This window comes from Miniopterus natalensis, chromosome 2, assembly GCF_054644295.1.
Source record: "Miniopterus natalensis isolate mMinNat1 chromosome 2, mMinNat1.hap1, whole genome shotgun sequence".
Lineage (NCBI taxonomy): Eukaryota > Metazoa > Chordata > Mammalia > Chiroptera > Miniopteridae > Miniopterus > Miniopterus natalensis.
The window spans coordinates 31,667,547-31,683,430 of record NC_142082.1 but is presented as its reverse complement, the minus strand read 5'-3'; positions in this window follow the sequence as shown (position 1 = coordinate 31,683,430).

Here is a 15,884-nt window from a genome sequence, read left to right as displayed (position 1 = left end):
TTTATGCTGTTTGACCCATATCTATCTGAGAAATATATTTGTTCAATCACCCTGCTTAATTGGTTGCTTTGAAAGTTTTATATGATTTATCTCCATGGACTAAAATCAAGTTGTGCATAAAGTGCATATGAATAGAAATAAGAGTCCAAATATTCCTGGAAATGTATTGTGGTGATATTAAAAATACATAAAAGCTATATAATAGCCCATCAAATCAAATGCCAGCTATAACCAGTAGGTTGTACCAGTACAAAGTAACAAAACATGGGTCCTGCTTCCAGAACAGAGTCTGTATGGACAGAGAATGCCCATTTGCAAAAGTTTTTTTGTTATTGTTGTTAAAGGACTTTTCTCTGAGCTGGTTTGTTTGTTTGTTTGTTTGTTTATTGGATGGGTGGCTGTGGATGGATTTTTAGAGACAACAAATTCATACTTGCATACTTGAAGAATCAGGAGATATTGAAGATCAAACTTCTTAGTGGTAAATTATTATATTTTTCATTTCTCTGTGATGTTTTCACCTCATATGAAGTAATCAAATATACTATAATTAATAGACAGTACAACTATCCCAATATCAAACTATAAAGTACAATTCAGCCCACTTCAAATTTACTTTTGTAATTAAAACAAAATAAATAACATACTATCCTAAAATAATTCAGTTGAATACACTAACATTTTGTTATTTTTTTTCACACATATCTAAGAAAGACTCCTTGTTTACAATAGGATATGTAGATCAGGAGCTTGTCAAAAATATGAAACTTTAAGAAGAAAAAGTAGAAAACAATCTATTTATCTTTCTTAAACATATGTTACAATTCATGACAAAAATACTGTCCATATCTGTCACTAAAAAATAAAATAGGTTATTCTGGGTTTGATTTCATGTGAACTATAAGGCATTATCTCAGCTCAACACCTGACTCTCTCTTTAACCAAGATCAACAACACTGTTGCCAGCACCGTCGTTTCCAACAAGTACTGCAAAGGGCTTTGTTTCAAATGACACATGCTGTCACTGCCCCCCCGATGTCCTCCAAATCTCTCTGCTGTCTGTGTGTACACCCTTCACCTCCAGTTCATTTTCCTTGCAGTTCGGCTCTCAGACTCCTGGAACCCACTTTGCCTCAGCGCATGGAAAGGCCAGAACTGCTGGGGTTTTACATTCACCCCAGAGACACCTCCTTATCATTGTTGACAGCAGGAGGAGTGTAAGTTCTCCAGCTCCCTTGTGCTCACATGCAGACACTTCTCTGCAAAGCTGTTCTGCAGGACTGAGAGGGACCAACCCACTGTGATACTTTCCTTGATAAACTTTCTTGGCCTCTTTCATTTCCCACTCCTACGCCCCCTCTGCCTTATCAGTTGTTATTGGAACACTTCTGATTAAATCTTTCCATGACATCTTTTTCCCAGAGTGGGTTCCTGGGAAACCCAACTCAAAAGGGTTAGGAATCATAGATTGGATCCTATGGCTAGGTGTAAATTACCCCTTGAACTGAAACAAATCAAGTAATAAAATTAACATTAATTATGTTTTATTCAATTCATTAGCTCCAAATTATCATTTAAATCTTCTGATCTAGTAACATTGTATAGTCATATGTAAAACAGCTTGAAACTGCATAGTTTTTCTCTCTCTGCCATCAGGGTAAATAAAATCTTTGGATTATTACTTTGATTTTTTTTTACTTTTTTACTTTTATACTTTAAAAAATCTAATTGATGTAAATACTAGCCTCGATTCTTTAGTAGACAAGAGCTTGTCAACTATGTAATATTTAGGAAAATAGATATGTAACTACCAATGCATATAATATGGAGAAAATTTCAATCTATCCAAATATATGTTCAAAAAGTAGCTCATGAACTATTAGTTTTTGCAATAAAAGTGAATCATTACTTTGGAAAGGGAAAAGTTATACATTTATAGTGGAAAAAACTGGCAAACACTACTTTAATCGTGTGCTCAATGTTAATCATGCCTTAAGTCATGTTGATATTATGCACACTCTTCTAAAATGTGATGAAAAAGACAGTTTGCCTTTGTGGTATTTTTTAAAAAATACATAACCCCAGTATAACCATAACTAAAATTACTGGTTTTCTCTGAGCAAAAATAAACAAATTAAAACACATTCTACAAACTACCTGACTAGTACCCTTCAGAACCACAAGCTCATCAAAAACAAGGAAAAACAAGAAACTGTCATAGACTTGAGAATCCTAAGGACACATGACAACTGCATGTCACATGGAATCCTACAATAGCAAATAGACATTAGTGGAAAGACTGAAAAAATCTTAATAACTGAATAAATCAGTTAATAATATTGTACCAATGTTAATTTCTTAGTTTTGCAAATGTATCATAGCAATGTAAGAAGATATCATTGGGGAAAACTGAGTAAAACATATCTTGAAATTTTAGGGACTACCTTTGCAACCTTCTGTAAAACCTAAAATTATTCCAAAATAAGTTATTTTTAAAAAATGAGTTGTTAATGCCACAGGTACCCTATAAAATGTCATTGTAGCCTGGCTGGTGTTGCCCAGTGGCTGAACATCAACCTGTGAAACAGGAAGTCATAGTTAGATTCCCAGTCAGGGCACATGCCTGGGTTGTGGGCTAGATCTCCAGTATGAGGCATATAGTACTCTACCAATCAATGACTTTCTCATCATTGATTTTTCTATCTCTCTCTCTCCCTCACTCTTACTCTTTCTGAAATCAATAAAAACATATTTAAGGAAAATGTCATTGCATGTTCTCCAGTTGATCTTAAGGAGAAAAAAAATACAGGTTTATTTCATTAGGAATATATGATAAAGAGTGAGAAGGAGCTATAGAGTAGAGTTATGATAAATCTTAAATGAATTAAGCAGTACCTAGACTCTTGCAAGCTTGACTAAATAAATGATTATACGAGTCACAGTATAAGGCAGTACTGGAAAGGAATTAAAATGGAGGGTTACAAATTCTGAGGAATTGCATATATTAATTTCTGAAGAGTATGTATACTTTTATGCTATAAACAAAGTTAGAAATAAAATCCAGAGATAACCTAAAATTTACATTGAATTTCAACAGCACAGATATTTTAGTGTAAGTGTTTTTCAAGTATTAGATTTGTTGTTTATCTATCATTTAAATTTAAAGAGTATCCTTTATTTTATCTGGAAGGCCTACGTAGAAAGAGGGCAGGCTGCTTCTCTCAATATGACCATATCTAAAAGTAGTTCACATTCTAGCAGGAGAGACAGCTATGTCCATAGTAACTTGAAGCATGAAATAATGTGAAAGATTCCAAAGTAGGAATTTAAAATACTTCGAAGCCTTTCAGAGAGAACATTTAATGAGAACTGAGGAAATTAGAAAGGACTCAGTGGGAGAGGTGGTATTTACACTGGGTTTCTAAAGGAAAGTAAAAGGTATGAAAATTGAAAGATAGCTATTTCAAGACATATCAACAATGTAGAAAAATTATGTAAGTCCACATAGAAAATGTTCACTGACTGTATAGCAGGTTAAATTCTCTATTCTTGGTACTGGGAAATGGCTTCTAGGAAATGTGAAGTGAAAAGGAAAAAAAAGGCCCTATCCTGGTAGAGCTTAAATTTAAATAGGGAAACAGGGAGAAGGGACCACTCCCCCTCCCCCAAGCAGAATTGATACCTAAGAAAAATGTGATATTCTACAGAATATAAAGAAGTTTAAAGAAGATTCAGAATGATGGGAGAGGGGTGCAATTTGATATAAAATATTTGGTAAGGTAGCATTTGAGAGACATTTGAAGGAAAAAGGAAGGAATCAGGCAGCTTTTTTAGGAGAAGAACTCCCCAGGCAGAGAGGAAAGCAAGTGAAGCACTTGGGAGCAGTAGCATGTGTTTGATAAAGAGAAAGAGGCCAGTAGGTCTGGAGTAAGATAAATGAGGGGGAAGTGGCTCCCAGAGAAAAAGAATAAAGAAACCCAATCATGTCAGTCCTTCTAGTCCTTGGGCGGAAGGACTTGGCTTTGTCTCTAGAGGGATTGGAAAAATCTGGAAGCTCTGTGAGCAGAGCAGTGACATGATGTGAAGTGGTTCGCCAGGGAACACTCAGCCTCACTGTGGAGTCTGAATCTAGAATGCCAAGGGTGAAGCTGAACAGCCAAGGAGGAAGCTGCTGTGAGGTTTCCACTGAGATCAGCCAAGGAGGAAGCTGTCATGTTTCCGATGAGAAGGGGGACAGACTGCAGCATTTATAGCAAAGGCGGGACATGCAAGATTTGCTCATAAAGTGTAACTGAAAGGAGAAAATTCAGGGGTAACTTCAAATCATAAAGTCCTAAAATAGCAAGAGATTTTGGGAAAAAAAAATAATTAATACCATTAAGGGAATGAATGATAGACTAGAGTGAGAATAATAAACCCATGTTGTTAATAATCAATGTCTTTTTAAAAAATATATTTTTATTGATTTCAGAGAGAGAAGAAGGGAGAGGGAGAGAGAGGGAACTAGAAACAGCAATGATGAGAAAGTCATTGATCGGCTGTCTCCTGCACACCCCCTGCTGGGGACAGATCCCAAAACCCGGGCATGTGCTCTGAGGAGGAATGGAACCATGATCTCCTGGATCCTAGGGCGATGCTCAACTGCTGAGCCACACCGGCCGGGCTCACTGCCTTTTTAAAACTTTGGAATTAAGAAGATTGGGAATTGATTCTGAAGTGTGTAGGGAAGCACAAAAGGCTTTTGAACAGACGAATGTCGTGTTTATATATTACATAATATATAATACATTACAAGATCATATAATGTGTGATATGATATAAATTGCCTCATCTATTTTGTAGTTAAATGGTGAAGTTTGCTTTAATCATGTTTCTTGCTTCATGACACAGTGATCTATGAAAACTCAATATGCATAGACACTCATTTTATTTATCCCTGAACACAATCCCCAGACCCAGGACACGCCTCCCACTGCAAAGCTCTCAGAAGAAATTACCACACCATTTTTTTAAACTTGGAGATGTCAGCGTTGCAGCATTCTCCTTCTGCCTTTTCCTCTCCCTTCCTTTACTTTCTCTAGAATATTCTATCTTAGTAAATGTTTGGGGAAATGGGTGCTTTTATACAGGGTGGGGCAAAGTAGGCATCCAGTTGTGAGTACCTGAAACAGAATTTATTCTTGCATTACCATTTATTAATTATTGTATTAATTTTCCATATGAACAACTATAAACCTACTTTTGCCTCACCTTATACACTGGTTGTGAGAATATTAAAATGTATGATTTTTATAAAAGATAAACTGGCATGATTCACTAGAAATTCAAATACACGTAGCTTTTGAACAAGAAAGCTTCATATGTAAATTTATCTATAGAAATCAAGGCACATGAGTATGAGCATGTAAAAGAATGATTATTACTGTATTATATGTAATAATAAAAAAATTATGAAGATGCTAGAAACTGGAGAGTATTATTGATCTTAGCAAAGACTTAAACAAATGAGGAAAATATTTATCTAGGTATTGAGAAGACAGAAATGGAGATGGAGAGAGAGGAAGAAAGGGAACAAAGAGACCTGAATAGTTATTCCTAATACAGTAATAAAAGTGTCAGCTCCAAAGATAAGGTTATATGTTTTGTTAAAGGAAAAAAGATAAAAATATAAATACATATATATTTGCATGTGACATTTTTTCCTTAATAAAACTGTTTCTTTAATAAAACAGTAAGCTCAGTTATAAGCAAAAATGTAATTCAATTGGGATGCTACTTTAAATGTGGGTAACAGTAAAAGCAGATTGAGACTCTCAGAGGTAAGGGGGAAGCAGGGGCAGGAGGAGATTAACCAAATAATTTATTTGAGTATATGCATAACCTAGGGACACAGAAAATAGTGCTGTGAAGGCCTGGGCAGGGTTGGGGAGGTGGAGTGTGGGATGGAAAGGGCCAATGAGGTAAAAAAAGGGAACATCTGTAATACTTTCAGCAATAAAAATAAATTACAACAAAGTAAAACATATATTCTAAGTAATCTGATAACGCAGAAAATAGAGATTTACTTAACAGTCATCAAATACATAAATTATTCATCAATAACACAATAAGTTAAAAATATTTTGTCATGTTGAAAACACTAAATGTAATTTTTGAGTGTAAGTGTTCAATCTCTTTGTGCATAAGAAAAAAGAGAAAATGGCTGATACATTAAAAAATATCTTCCTCATAATCTTTGTAGCAAACATTTTAAAGCATTGTGTGGGACTAGCGATATGAGCTCTAGACAATCCATTAATGTAGTTAAAGCAAATGCAAAAAATTTTGCCAAAGGCAAAATACATTTTGCTAACAACAGTCATAGATCCACTAGGGCCATTCTAGTGAAACTTTATGGTATTATAAGAACTGTTTTTAATATAGTAACAAATAGTAAGCACTTACAAAATGTTGATTCTTAATTGGAATGAGTTTTGCCTGAAGACAGAATATAATTTATTTAATGTTACTTCACTTGTCACAATTAAATAAATACATAGTTTAAATATGTCATGATTAACAATTACTTAGAGTTCTTTATAAGGTACATGGTTTTTCAGGGTTTATTAAATATATATAACAACCATTCTTTTTTTGTTGTTCAGGAGAATATTTATAAGGATGACTAATATTAAATAAATAAGTAAACAAATCTAGTGTTAAAACTACATTAGCTTTTAAAAGTCCAGATGCGTTTTCATTTGTTTTGTCTACATCATGAAGACCCACTTTGTCACATTACATAAAGCCAAAGAACAGTTTCTCTTTTTAACATCTTTTTCTTCATTTTCACTAATTTTTTCTCTTCCACATTCAATTTACTTTTCAGAGAAAAGATGATAAAAGAGGAGCTTTCTTGTTTTCAGTGCCCCGTAATGGTGCTGGTTAATACCCGTTAGTGTCGCAGATATCATTTTTTGTATACTTATTTGGGAAAATAATTTAAAGGAAGCAGTACTCTTGTCTCTCTAATATTTGATTTAAATATGTGGTATTCACAATTGTACATGTAAATATAGCAAACAAATTTGGACATAGAATAAAGAGGGATTATACATTTTTACATAAACAAACTTAAATGCAAAATATCTAAATTATTTTTAAAAACTGTACCATGCCAGGAAGAATAAATCTATGGGCCTTTTGTTCTCCAATAATGGACTAGTTAAGATACTTACTTGGGCTTTTTGGTAATTAATCAGCAATGATGATCTTTGTTCCAATAATGATTCAATTTCATATCATCTTCTACTGATCCATTTTGGCTATTGCATCCAGCCTAAAAAACTTAATAAGAAATTCAATCAGTAAGCAAAGGGTAGTTTTTTGTGTTATACTTAGTTTATACTATTCTTTAAATATATCCAGCTCCTACTAAATTAACTATCTGGTTTAGTGGCCTATCAATAAAGAATGTGATAAAACTTATAAATAATGTTGATATGTTTTAAAATTGCTGTTAATGTATCTAATGTGTTCTGGAGGCACCTTTAATACTTATTCATGTAGCAGATAAACTGAAAGAATAAGGATAATTTATGATATTAATAAAAATGTAAGAATAGTCAAGTAAAAGAGAGGAAAATGAATCTTTCACAGATCAGAGTGCGGGGTTACACTGGCTATAGACATAGTCGTGGCTGAACAAAAATAAGCTTAGGTTTCAATAAATGTGCAAGTCCCTTGATTGCTGTATGATCATCTGAATATTTTAGGTGATTTCCCTAGGACAAAAATAAAGGAAGCGAATCAGCCTAAAAATGAATACAATTGGGTTCTAAAGTTCATGAATGTAATCATCATTTGTTAAGATTTATTATTTTATGTAATAGTTTGAAATTTTAAATCAAAATAGGCTTAATGCATTTAGAATTCCAGAGTATTTTATGAACTAAACATTTTACTTTAGATTCTTTTCATTTCCTTGCTTATTTTAGAATTGCCTGAATAGAAACATCTTTGTTTTGCACAGGCAATCTCAGAAAATTAAATCTGTCTTGAGATGAAATAGAGCAGTGTCATCACAACAATAGCCCAATCACTATTTTGCAAGGAGAAATTGTCATCTCAGGTTTTTTTTACATTGTGTATTAAAATTTTGGATAGGTAGCATAATAATCTCTTATTAAATAACTTGATCATTAATTTACTATTTTTATTTAACAGGCCAAGTGCATATTGCCTGTGTACTGAGAACACAGAAGCCTGTGGTTCTCAAGGAAGTCCCAGTCACATGAGGGGGATAAATCATAATAGGTCATATTATAAACAACAGGATGGAATTAATAAGTAATATATATTTTTAAATTTCTTGACACTTTAAGGCATTCAATGACCCCGTATTTTGCCCTGTGATTTTAATCGATCAACTCAAAATATTTACAAGTTTATGATTTCCTCAGGGCAATTTATAAATAGTAGTCCTTTCATATATTTGATTTATAAATGAAGAAATAAAGACATACTTACTACATAAAGATATAGCTATATAAAATAAACATTTATAAATATGCATGTGTATAAAGATATATAAATATATATAGCTTGCTCATATATATGAGTATGTTGCTCATATGTATTTACTCACTTGTCCCAGGTAGCACAGTTCCAGAATGACAGCCACAGGACCCAAACTAAAATCTTCCAAACTCTAAAATCACACTTTCATGTTTTAGGAAGCATAAAAATTACCTAACCTTCTGCATTTTGAATGGTTTATCCTGGTCAATTGTATTAATTTCACTAAACTAAAGGAAAAGTAAATGTATTGTTTTTATTCCTTTAACCCTTAGTTTCTGTTTGAATTCTAGTATTTTTCTTGTAATTCCCTACACTGTGACACTGAGAAATGATTATTATTTTGGAATCCATGCCTCTATCATGCTGGCAGATATGACTGAGAGGAGACACATACTTTTTTAGTGAGTCATTTTAAGAAACTACTGTTTTTATTTCTACAGATGCAAAACATAATGAAGTGAATGAAGAAGTATTCAGATCTTCACTAACATTTCGTAGCTGTGATAGGTGCATATGATGTGTGTCAGGAAACTGATATTTTCAAAATCTTCTGGCAATGGGTTTTAGTTCTTTGCCATTATGATTTTAAGGCATCTCATGTATAGAAAACTTGATGTTAAATGTAGAGCATCAGAAAGAATATGGAGATCTTTTCTTAACTTTCAGACAAGGGGTTTGTGTGTGTTTATAAATGCAGTCAGGTGTCTGATGAGTACTTTTAACAAGCAAGGGAACCAGAAAGATGGATAAATAGATGTTTATTTTTTTTTGTAACAAAATTGCCTACATTTTTTATTAAAAAGATAAAAAAACATGTTTCAAAAGACACAAGAAATATGTCTAATGAAACACATTGCATAACTTTTCTTGTTTTGCAGAGATATGTACTTAAACATATAAATCCCATGGGAACATTTCCATTTTCTACTTTCTTAGTGCAACGGAAAAATAAAAGGATTTTGATAGTTAGATCAGTGATTTTCAGCACGGGTGTGCCACAAGAATTTTTAAAACATGCAATACCAGACTATTTAGTCAGGGACCCTGACCTCTTTTCCCTCAGAATGTCAAATAAAAAAATGACAACAACCAACACAGCAATAGCAGCCTGTTGTGAATGAATAAAAAATATACCTATTTTTTTGTTTTTGGATAGACAAAAAATATAATGTATTTTTTGGTATGCCACTGAATCTTAGTAATTACTTTATGTGTTCCATGAGTTGAAAAAGGTTGAAAATTGCTGAGTTAGGTGGTTTCATTTTTACATGTCCCTGAACTTAGCAAGCCCCACCTTTCAATATCTAAGCATCATGGTGATTGAGCTGGCTGCTGGTATGAAGGTGACCTAAGTTCTGGAGCAGTTTCCAGGCTCTGCTTCATGGGCAACTGGAGACCATGAAAAGTGCTGTGTTAAAGTAATTGATATTCAAAGGATTTGGTATATTTATGGTTTTTAAAGAATATTACTTGCTGCTGGACTATGGGAGAATTCAGTTTGAGAGAGCAGAATCTTGTCATCAGGAAGTACAGGCATCCTTGATCTAAATGAGACCCAAAGCAGCCCAGATCCCTGAAGCCAATGCGTATGCTCCTCTCATGCTTTTTTTGGTATTATATAGTTTATGTTTCAATGCTCTCTGCAAACATCACATGCAAGCTGCATGCATTGATTTTGATTTTCAGTGCTGATTGTATCTCCTCTTGGTAGTAAGTCAGATGCTCAGGGAGAAATTTGTTTTTCATACGAGGCTATGTCTTATTGAAGTGACTAAGACTATCATGCCACATTCAGAACAAATCAGTAGTAAGTAGAGGTTTTAAAAGTGAAGCATGGAAAGGATCAGACTGTGCTCCTTTCTAATCTTACATTTCTGCTCCATCCCTCTCTGTGCCTGGAGTGAAGTCCTGCTCATGATTAAGGTTAAGTAAATATATTTTGAACTGAATGAATAGATATTCAGTGGATTCATATAGAATGAAGGAATAAATAAATACTTGAACAAGTCTTTTCTTCTGTGTGAATCCAGTCCTGGAAATGACTATTTTGCAGCATAAGAGCCAAAAGGAGGAAGAAATGAGGAACATTTTGTAGAAAATATTTTATCAGAGCTAGAATGGCTTCATAGATAAGAGGTATGGGATAGAACAGTGTCCCTTTCTGTCATTCAGTTTTATATTTCATTCAATATAGGTCTTATTGACAAAGAGTTATTAATATATCCATTGTTATGTTAACAAATACAATTGTTAAATATCAGTCTTGAGAAAAGTTCTAATAAATATATTCTTACTAATTACTTATAAAAATATTTAATACTTTATCAGAAAAAGTATTACTGTATTACATATAAGAAAATTAAACATATAAATGTAATATTTTAAATGACCCTCAGAAATTAAAAATTTGTGCCTGAAGAATTAATTGAAGACATTATTGGAAAAGATTGGAAAAAAACTGAAATATGTTACATGTGAGAATAAAAAAATTCTCAATCAGAATTTAATAGGGAAATAAGCACCTTATGTCATAAGATTTCATGAGTCACAGAAATATTGCATCTATGAAAATTTTTAAAAAGCACATTATAGAAATAAAAAAATAGGGTGTGAAAGTACTTAGGGGTGTTCATCATTTTCTGCCTAGGTAGCAAATGATCTGCTCTTATTAGAGAATGGTTGCCATGGGCATTGAGGGTGATGAAAGAAGTGCCCATGCCTCACTCCCCAGTTCTAATCCTTGACACTGTTGGCTTGGTTTTACTTAAATTTTCTAAGTCTCAGTTTTCCCTTGTATATTAGTACCAAAAATATATGGTTATATTAAAAAATATATTATTTATTTTTAATTTTAAATGTTTGGCATTGTGACTATTTTCAACAAATTTTAATGTCTATATTTTCATATTTTAAAAGCATATGACAAGTGATATCTCATTGTTGTTTTAATTTGCATCTCTTGATGATTAGTGACTTTGAACATTTTTATATGTCTCTTGGCCATCTGTTTGTCCATTTTGGAGAATTGTCTATTTAGGTCCTTTGCCCATTTTTTTAATTGGATTTTTGTCTTCTTTATGTTAAATTGTAGAAGGATTTCTTACCCTTTGGGACAGCATGGATGGAACTGGAGAGTATTATGATAAGTGAAATAAGCCAGTCAGAGAAAGACAAGTATCACATGATTTCACTCATATGTGGAATCTAATGAACAAAATAAACCAATGAAAAACATAGATACAGAGCCATAGAACCATGGAACAGACTGACGAATTTCAGAGGGAAGGCAGGTGTCGGGGAGTGGGAGGGGAGAGATTAATAAAAAAACTTATATGTATAACCCATGGACACAGACAATAGTGTGGAGAAGGTTTGAGGGAGAGGGCAGGGGTCGTAGATGCCAGTTGGAGGGCCTCAATGGAAGGAAAAAGGAGACATCTGTAATACTTTCAACAATAAAGATAAATTTTTAAAAAGCATATGGGAAGACACTGATTATGGAAACAAATGGTTTTTGAGAAAACAGCATATCTAATCAAACTTATGAAAATTGAACTTTGAATTTATATTAGAGGAAATACAAATATTTAACTCTGGAACTAATAATAAAAAATAAAGTGATTATTTTTTCAAGAGAAATATATTATTAAGATATTGGGTTTTTCTCTATATCTACACTTGAATAAACAATAAACAATCTTAAATATTAATCAAAGCAAATTGTAGTTCAACAAACAAAGAATTTTTATTGACAGGTTGGTAGACACTATGTAAACTTCATACTACATTTTTAGAATATTTATAATTATGGAAATTAAATATTCATATTTCTAAATATAATATAACAATAGTAATAATAATATCTAACATTTATATAAGACTGTATGCCATGAATTTTTTTCCTAAGCCCGTTACTTATATTATCTGTAAGAGAAGAGATTGATTTAAGTGTTTTCTCATATGTTCATAACTCAGTTTTTAGATTGTAATTCTCTATGTTCTTTAGACTTCATACAGTTTCAAGGGAAACTCAAGAGAATTAAATATGGGTTACAGGAAATGCACAAATATTCTTTAAGGCATGCATGAATAACAAGACAAGGAAATGCAAGATGCAGAGAAAATTAATGGTCTAAAATAGCTAACATTGCAGTGGATTATATCACCTTGAGAGCCCAAATAATTTCTTTCAAGACAAGCCTTGTGGCAATTTGTATGGCTTCCTTCAAGGCTAATTGTTTTAAAATAAAACAGGACAGTTCAGAGTTACAGTAATAGCATACTGTTTAATTCTAGCTTGAACTTTTCTTAATGGTCATATTCTCTTTATTAATGGGGTAATTAATAGACAGTTTGAAACAAAATCACATTCTATGAATTTTTCCCCCAAACTCTATATTCTAGGAATGTTCATGTCTAAATACCATTATTAAAGACATTTAAAATGTATAAAATAGCATTGTTTAGAGAACTAATTGACCTTATAACTATGGTGGCGGGCACTCTGGCTTCAAGCTGTTTATCTCCTTGTGAAAGAACATTTAAGACTATAAGATTCCTAAAACACTGAAAACCTTTATGATTGAAAGTCAAGTGAGTCTTTAAGTTCTCTGTGGCACTTCTACTGTTGTTGTTGTTGACCAGAATGACAAATATCAGATGAGTTACTCCATTTCTAGAAACACAATATTTTTAATAAAATTATTATGACATATGTAATGGAGTAAGAAAAATATGAGGGGGTAATGAAAAAAGAGCTGCTATTAATATTAAAGGGCATCAAGCAATCATTGCCATTGTATTTTGGGGTATTATATTGATCAATAATTTTTTTAAAATGTATCTTTATTGATTTCAGAGAAAGGAAGGGAGAGAGAGAGAGAGAGAGAGAAACATCGATGATGAGAGAGTTATTGATCTGCTGCCTCCTGCACACCCCAGACTGGAGATGGAGCCCGCAACCCGGGCGTGAGCTCTGACCGGTAATCAAACCTTGGTCTCCTGGATCCTGGCATGATGCTCAACTGCTGAGCCAAGCCTGGCTGGGCTATCAATAAATATTTTTAAATACCTCTTCACTATAGAGATTTTATATACTGGATTAGGAAGCCTCAAAAATGAAAAAGAGAGAAAAGAATAAGAAAAAAGAGAAGGTGGAGGAGAAGGAAGGAAGGGAGGGAGGGAGGAAGGAAGGGAGGAGGGAGGGAGGGAGGGAGGGAGGGAGGAAGGAAGGAAGGAAGGAAGGAAGGAAGGAAGGAAGGAAGGAAGGAAGGAAGGAAGGGAAGGGAGAAAGGGGAAGGGAGAAGGGAGGGGAGGGGAGGGGAGGGGAGGGGAGGGGAGGGGAGGGGAGGGGAGGGGAGGGGAGGGGAGGGGAGGGGAGGGGAGGGGAGGGGAGGGGAGGGGAGGGGAGGGGAGGAGAGGAGGAGAGGGACGAATAATAGAAAGAAAGAAACAACAAGTTGAAGCAAGAACTCACCTAATGAATTTGACAAGCATACCACAGAATTCGTTACTAGCCATATGCCATATTTTGGGAAACATTCTGAAATAATTAAATAATTGCAATGTTTTTTGGCATCTTTCTTTCATTAATTTGCTACCATCTGTCACTCTATAGAAGTGTGAAGCACATACTATGATGAATGCCTCAGAGCAATTAAAATCATTCTTTACATTATTTTCATCAGTTGAATTTTGAAGTGGGATCACAATTCTTATCATCTTGCTTCTTTGACCAATAGATGGATTTTTTATTCTAAAGTTTCAATTAATGTAGGGAAAAAATGTGACTAAGTTGCCCTCAGACAGCCTCAGGGGCCTAGGGAGAATGACCTGTGTTCACCCTACTCTGTCCTATTATGACAAAGGCACATGAACTAGTGGCTTTCAGGGTGTTATTTATTTCTTCTTTTGCAATCTAAGATGCTGGGAATAATACATGCATTCTTGAAAAATAGTGCTTTTATCATTTGGGAAGAAATGTATTTGCATATACTTGGAGTAGTTGTTTAATTAAATGAACTTGAAAAACACTACCTTCTACAAATATAACCAAAAAAAGGTAATAAATCACTGCTGTCTCTTTCTTCTTTTGAAAATTAATAAACTATTTTAAGAAATGAATATTCATAATTTGTAATTAGTCTATTGTTTGTGTGACTTGTAATTTTAAGGGAGCTTTTAAGGGAAAATAAAATATTAGAATATTAAAATATAAATGCTTTTTAATTGAAAGAAAATATTTTTAAGGGAAAGAAAATATTCGATTTTTTTCCTTTGACTAGCTATAGTGACTATTTGATTAACATTTTATAAGTCATTTTTTATTTTCCTGTTAAAGTTGACATACAATATATTAGTTTCATGTATACAACCAGTGAGTAGGCATTATATAACTTGCTAAGTGATCATTTATTTAAATCTTGTACTTATCTGACACCATACATAGTTACTATAATAAAACTGACTATATTCCTTGGGCTGTACTTTATATCCCATGACTATTCTGTAACTACTAAATTATACTGCTTAATCCCTTCACCTTTTTCACCAGTTCCCCCAACCCTATTTCCATCTGATAACCATCAAAATGTTCACTGTATCTCTGAGTCCGTTTCTGTTCTGCTTGTTCACTTATTGTTTTTTAGATTCAATTGTTGATAGATCTGCATTGTGCATATTTTTTTTTAATCTTTTTCTGTTCTTCTTCTTCTTAAAAAAGACTCTTTAATATTTGGTTTGGTGGTGAGGAACTCCTCTAGCTTTTTCTTGTCTGGGAAGCTCTTTATATGTCCTTCCATTCTAAGTGATAGTGTTTCTGGATAGAGTAATCTTGGTTGTAGGTTCTTGCTTTTCATCACTTTGAATATTTCTTGCCAATCCTGTCTGACCTGCAAAGTTGCTGTTGAGAAATCAGCTGGCAGTCTATGGGAGCTCCCTTGTGGGAAATTAACTCTCCTTCTCTTGCTGCTTTTAAAATTCTCTCTTTGTCTTTAATCTTTGGCATATTAATTGTGATGTGTCTTAATGTGGACCTTTTTGTATTCATCTTGTTTGGGACTTTCTGCACTTCTTGGACTTGTATGTCTAATTTATTTACCAGGTGAGGGAAATTTTCTGTCATTACTTTTTCAAATAGGTTTTAAATTTTTTGTAATCTCTCTCTTCTCCTTCCAGCACCTCCATGACTTGAATGGTGATACACTTGAAGTTGTCCCAGAGACTCCTTACACTATCCTTATTTTTTTGGATTTTTTTTTTCTTTCTGCTATTCTGGTTGGGTGTTTTTTGCTTCTTTATAATCCAGATCACTATTTTGAATCTCG